This window comes from Equus caballus, chromosome 30, assembly GCF_041296265.1.
Source record: "Equus caballus isolate H_3958 breed thoroughbred chromosome 30, TB-T2T, whole genome shotgun sequence".
Taxonomy (NCBI): domain Eukaryota; kingdom Metazoa; phylum Chordata; class Mammalia; order Perissodactyla; family Equidae; genus Equus; species Equus caballus.
Window position 1 is genome coordinate 29,947,358 of NC_091713.1, and position 6,730 is coordinate 29,954,087.

The following is a 6,730-nucleotide window of genomic DNA, read 5'->3' on the forward strand; positions in this document are numbered from 1 at the left end:
GGTGAATCTTCCTCAGCAAAAAAAGAAACAAAAAGAAACAAGAAACATCTCACATAAACAACCTAACTTTATACCTTGAGGAACTAGAAAAAGAATAACAAACTAAGCCCAAAGTTAGTAGAAGAAAGGAAATAACAAAATCAGAGAAGAAATAAATGAAATAGAGACTAAAAAAAAATAGGAAAGATCAATGACACCAAGAGCTGCTTCTTTGAAAAGATAAACAAAATTGACAAACCTTTAGCTGGACTAACCAAGAAAAAAGAAAGAGGACTCAAATAAATAAAATCAGAAAAGGAAGAGGAGACATTACAACAGATACCAAAGAAATACAAGGGATCATAAGAGGCTACTACAAACAATTATATGCCAACAAATTGGACAACCTAGCAGAAATGGATAAATTTATAGAAACACACAATCTTCCACAAGTGAATCATGAAGAAACAGAATATCTGAACAACTGATTACTAGTAAGGAGATTAAATCAGTAATAAAAAACCTCCCAACAAACAAAAGTCCAGGACCAGACAGCTTCACTGGTGAATGCTACCAAACATTTAAAGAAGAGTTAATACCAACGCTTCTCAAACTCTTCCAAAAAATACACGAGGAGGGAACACCTCCAAACTCATTTTCTGAGGTCAGAAACACCCTGATATCAAAACCAGACAAGGACACTGCAAGAAAACAGAATTACAGCCCAATATCCTTGATGAACATAGACGCAAAAATCCTCAACAAAATATTAGCAAATCGAGTTCAATAATATATTAAAAGAATCAATCACTGTGATCAAGTGGGATTTATGGCAGGGATGCAAAGATGTTTCAACATCTGCAAATCAATCATTGTGATATACCACATTAACAAAATGAAGGCTAAAAATCATATGATCATCTCAATAGATGCAGAAGAAGAGTTTGACCAAATTCAACATCCACTTATGATAAAAATTGTCAACAAAATGGTTATAGATGGAACTACATCAACATAATAAAGGCCACATATGATGAGTCCAGAGCTAACATTCTACTCAAAGGTGAAAAGCTGGAAGCTTTTCCTCTAAGATCAGGAACAAGATAAGGATGCACAATCACACTACTTTTATTCAACATAGTATTGGAACCCCTAGCCAGAGCAATTAGGCATAAAAAAGAAATAAAAGGCATCCAAATTGCAAAAGGAAGAAGTAAAACTGTCACTATTTGCAGATGACATGACATTATATATAGAAAACCCTAAAGACTCAACTGAAAAAACTGGTAGACCTAATAAAGGAATCCAGTAAAACTGCAGAATACAAAATCAATATACAGGATTCTGTTGTGTTTCTATACACTAATAATGAACTACCAGAAAGAGAAATTAAGAAAACAATCCCATTTACAATTGCACCAAAAAGAATAAAATACCTTTTACTCAAATAGGAATCATTTTAACCAAGGAGGTGAAAGACCTCTATGCTGAAAACTGTAAGACATTGATGAAAGAAACTGAAGAAGACACAAATAAATTGAAAGATATACTGTGCTCATGGACTGAAAGAATTAGTAGTGTTAAAATGTCCATACTACCCATACTACTGTACCCGTACTACACAGCAATCTACAGATTCAATGCAATCTCTGTCAAAATTCCAATAGTGTTTTTCACAAAAATAGAACACCATCCTAAAATTTGTATGGAACCACAAAAGACCTCCAATAGCCAAAGCAATCTTGAGAAAGAACAAAGCTGGAGGTATCACACTCCCTAATTTCAAACTATATTGCAAAGCCGTAGTAATCACAACAGTGTGGTACTGGCACAAAAACAGACACACAGATCAATGGAACAGAATACAGTGCCTAGAAATAGACCTAGACATGTATGGTCAATTAATGTACAACAAAGGAGCCAAGGATATACAATGGGGAAAGGACAATCTCTTCAAAAAATGGTGCTGGGAAAACTGGACAGCCACATGCAAAAGAACGAAATTGGAACACTATCTTACACAATACAAAAAAATCAACTCAAAATGGATTAAAGATTTGAACGTAAGACCTGAAACCATAAAACTCCTAGGGGAAAAGAGGTGGTAAGCTCTTTGACATCAGTCTTGGTAATGATTTTTTGGATTTGATACCAAAAGCAAAGGCAACAAAAGTAAAAATAAACAAGTAGGACTTCATTAAACTAAAAAGCTTTTGCACAGAAAGGAAAGCATCAACAAAATGAAAAAGCAACCTACAGAATGGAAGAAAATATTTGAAAATCATATATCTGATAAAATATTAATATCTAAAATATAAAGAATTCATACAACTCAACAGCAAAAAAAAACCAAACAATTCAATTAAAAAATGGGCAGAGGAACTGAATAGACATTTCTCCAAAAAACACATACAGATAGCCAACAGGTACATGAAATGATGCTCAGCATCACTGATCATCAGAGAAACGCAAATGCAAACCACAATGACATTTCAACTCACACCTGTGAGAACGGCTCTTCTCAAAAGGACAACAAATAACAAGTGTTGGCAAGGATGTGGAGAAGAGAGAACCCTTGCACATTGTTAGTGGGAATGGAACTTGGTGCAGCATTTTACAGAAAATACTATGGAGCTTCCTCAAGAAAATTAAAAACAGAACTACCATATGATCCAGCAATTCCACTTCTGGGTATTTATCCAAAGGAAAAAAAATCACTATCTCAGAAAGATATCTGCCCCCACTCTCAATAGTCAGTGCAGCATTATTTACAATAGTCAAGACATGGAAATAACCTAAGTGTCCATGGATGAATGAATGGATAAAGAAAATGTAGAATATATACAATGGAATATTATTTAGCCATAAAAAAGAAAATCTTGCCAACTGTAACATGCATGGATCTTTAAGGTACTAAGTTAAGTTAAATAAGTCAGACAGAGAAAGACAAATACTGTACTATCTCACTTATATGTAGAAACTAAAAAAACCCGAACTCAGAGATACAGAGAACAGACTGCTGGTGGCCAGAGGTGGGGAGTGGGGGGTGGGCAAAATGGGTGAAGGGAGTCAAAATGTACAAACTTCCAATTATAAGATGAATAAGTCCTGGGGTGTAATGTACAGCATGGTGACTATAGTTAACAATACCATATTGTATCTTCGAAAGTTACTAAGAGAGTAGATCTTAAAAATCCTCATCAAAGGAAAAAAAAATTTTGCAACTATGAGTGGTGATGGGTGCTAACTAAACTTACTATGGCAATCATTTCACAATAAACAGATCAAATCATTATGTTGTACACCTAAAACCATTACAATATGTCAATTATATGCCAATTTTTAAAAAAGTAGGAAAAAGGTAAAAATAAGTGAATTTAGAGACCATCCAGTTAACACTTTTATTTTACAGATGGGAAGTCTAAGTCCCAGAGAACTAAGGCAGCTGTCTGATGCCACACTGCTGGTTGATGGCAGAGTCAAGAGTACACACCAGGACGTGTAAGCTTCACTTTACTGCCGTTTCCATCACATTACACTGGAAAGTACAGTCCCTGTCCTGAAGGAGCTGGTCTTGTAGGCAGACCAGGTAAAATGCACAGTCCTTAAATAAGCAGCAAACAAGTCTAAGGATATATAATTAAATCAAAGGCATACATCACCCTCAGACTAGTTAATTGGTACTTGAGTAGTTACTTCAATAATTAAATTCTGATGATAGCAGTAACTCACTCTTCAGAATCTAATTGAATAATTGATTAGAATAATGGTGAGTCGTATTGTTACAGATTATGCTACAAATTATCCTCAATTCGTTTCTAAATTATGTTATCATGAAACTGCATTTCCCGAGGGGTAGCAGGGCTAAACCAAAGGTTGAAGACATTATCTGGAGTCAGGAGAAATTTGAAGCTAGCCTGTGATATTTATGTTTGTTCTGCTCAGCCTCAGTGACTTAAATATCTTAAGGCTTGTATCTCTCACATTAAAAATTCAAGATAGATTATTTGACCTTAGTCCAAAAAAATAAGGCTATCTATCAAATTTACAGAGAAATAAAGCCCTTCTTTCTAAATGTTATAAAGAAAATGTCAACTTGAGATAATACATTCCTCTCAAGTCTTCTCTAAATGCAAGTACCACAATTAATCCTCCATTTCAAAATGTTTCAAGTTATCTCCTGTAATTGGAGAAGCAGCAGTAAATTAAGTTTGTGGCTTAACATATCTCCTTAGATTTATAAAACAAGGGTCCAGATGCTTTCGAATTACTTATATTCAATTGGATTCATTCCATTTAATTCACTTGAACAAAAGTACCTGGTACGTCATATGCACAAAACACTGTGTGAAACCTGAGGGGTCACAAATATAAACAAGACATCTTCTGCCCCCATGTTTCAATCAGGAAGTCAAATGTTTATTTACCATTTATTTAGCATCTTCTGTGTACCTTTCATGAAATACAATATAACTTTGTAAGATTCCTTTGACGTGTTTGACAGAGGAAGGAAAATGGAAGCCAGAGAGATGATCACGGCTAACCAGAGACACAGAGGTAGGAGCAGTAGGGCTGAGATTTGAAACTAGCCTTCCTTTTTCTAAGTTCAGTTACTCTACCACACCACATTTACCTTTAAGGAAAAATAAGAGAGAGAGAGTCAGCCCTGGAGACTGGAGAGAAGGAAAAATATAGATTAAGCACAGAGAATAAAATGTGAACTGGAAATCCCATTGGCGAAGCTCCTGTGGGAAACCTCTTAGAAGGAGCAGCACTTGACAGCTAAGGCCAGGAATCCAGCTGGGAGAGGGAGCAGAGTGTGGGACAGAATTCACACAACCTCAAGGATTCAGTGTGGGACTTTATGAGTGGGGGTGGAGGCGTAGGAATAAAGGATTCCATGTGAAACGGGATTTACAGAGAACCTGGCTTGTGAACTAGACCCTGAGCATTAGGATAATTTTCGTAGGTGAAGAAGGGAGGAAAGCAAATTGGAAGTGGAGCCCAGGAATATCCATTTGTTAACAAACTCTTCCCAGTAATTCTAGTGCACACTAAAATCTGAGAACCATTCGTTTAGACATTTGGCAAATATATCACTGTAATAAATTACTATATCTAACTTGATGGAAAAGATCATTAAAAGGGAACAAGCTCATTTTTGCCTTAGGCCAAATATTAAAAACTTCAGAGGTTTGCCTCCTATATACACATGTAATGTGCATTTTAGGTAGGACTGAGGTTTTGATATAAGTACTTTCAGTTGCTTATATAACAAACATTTATTGAATGCCTGATCCTGAAAGGACTGTGTTATGAGATTGACAATGATAAGTTAGATATTTTCTCTGTTATTAAATATGTCACAATCTATTAAGGGAGAAAGACATGTCTGCAGTGGTTGGCTCACAAGGTGACAGTGGTTTATGCAAGATACAGAGTGGGACAATGGAACTATCAATCAGTTCTGCCGGGTTCATGGTGGGGAAAGACACACGAACATGGACACAAGGACACATATTTCCTTGGAAGACACAGCTGAGCTATGCCTTGAATGATGAGAAGGTATTTACCAAGCAAATAAAAGCAGGAATCTCTAACTTCAAAACCAACAGAGGGGAAAAAAAATAGACTCATTTAAAAAAGAACAAAACCAACTTCAATCAAAACAAGGCAAGAAAACAAAAAGAAGTATCAAACAGATGGGACAAGTAGAAAACGCAAAGTAAAACAGTAGATTTAAGACCAAACATATCAGCAATTACATTAAACGTAAATGTACTAAATGCTCCAAGTAGGAGTAAAATATTGAGAGCCTCGATTTAACTTTTGCTATGTGTTATTAATAATATCAGCAGATAGGACATCAGCATATAGAAGGATTGAAAATTAAAAAGTGGGAAAAATATCTCATTCAAATACTAACTAAAATAATACTGGAATAATTATATTAAAAGCAAGATAAACACATTACTGAAGATAAAGCGGGTTCCCTCATTATGATAAAAAGAATCGATCCACTGAAGGTTAACAATTCAAAATCCATATGTGCTTCATAACATGCTTCAAAAGAATGATTACAATATTATTCTATTCACATAGAGTTTTAACACAGGCGAAATTGCAAGATATTCTTTAGAGATGCACACATAGTTTGTAAAACTACATTTGAAAAAGCAAGAAAGGCATTACCACAAACATCATAATAATAGTTACTTCTAGGAGAGAGGAAGAATGGTATAGTTAGCAAGGACCACCCAGGAGTCTTCATGGTGCTGAGAACACTCTATCTTTTGACTGGTTATATTTCCTTGGGTGTTTGCTTTTTAATTGTTCATTATACCTCACATGCATGCCTTGTGCGCTTTTCTGGCATCTTATATTGATTTCAAAAATTTTAAACCTTAACAAAATTTTTTTTAAGACAGGGAATTATCCAGTGGGTATTTGCGTATGTGGATAAGAGCTTCAGAGGGAAGCTTGGGACGATGGAGAAGGAGATAGGGGAGTTGTCCTCTGAAGGTAACAGCAGAAGCCATGAGAGTGACGTTGCACCAGGAGAACATATTGAGGAAATGAGCTCTCCAGGTAGAAGTGAGGGAACACAAATATTTCAAGAACAGGGGGCAGAAGAGGAGTAATTGCTAAGAAGGAGCAATCTCAGAGCTGTGGAAGAGCACAGAGAAATGTAATGTTTCAGGAACAAAGGGAGTAGGATGTTTCCAGATGAGGAAATAGTTAACATTGACAA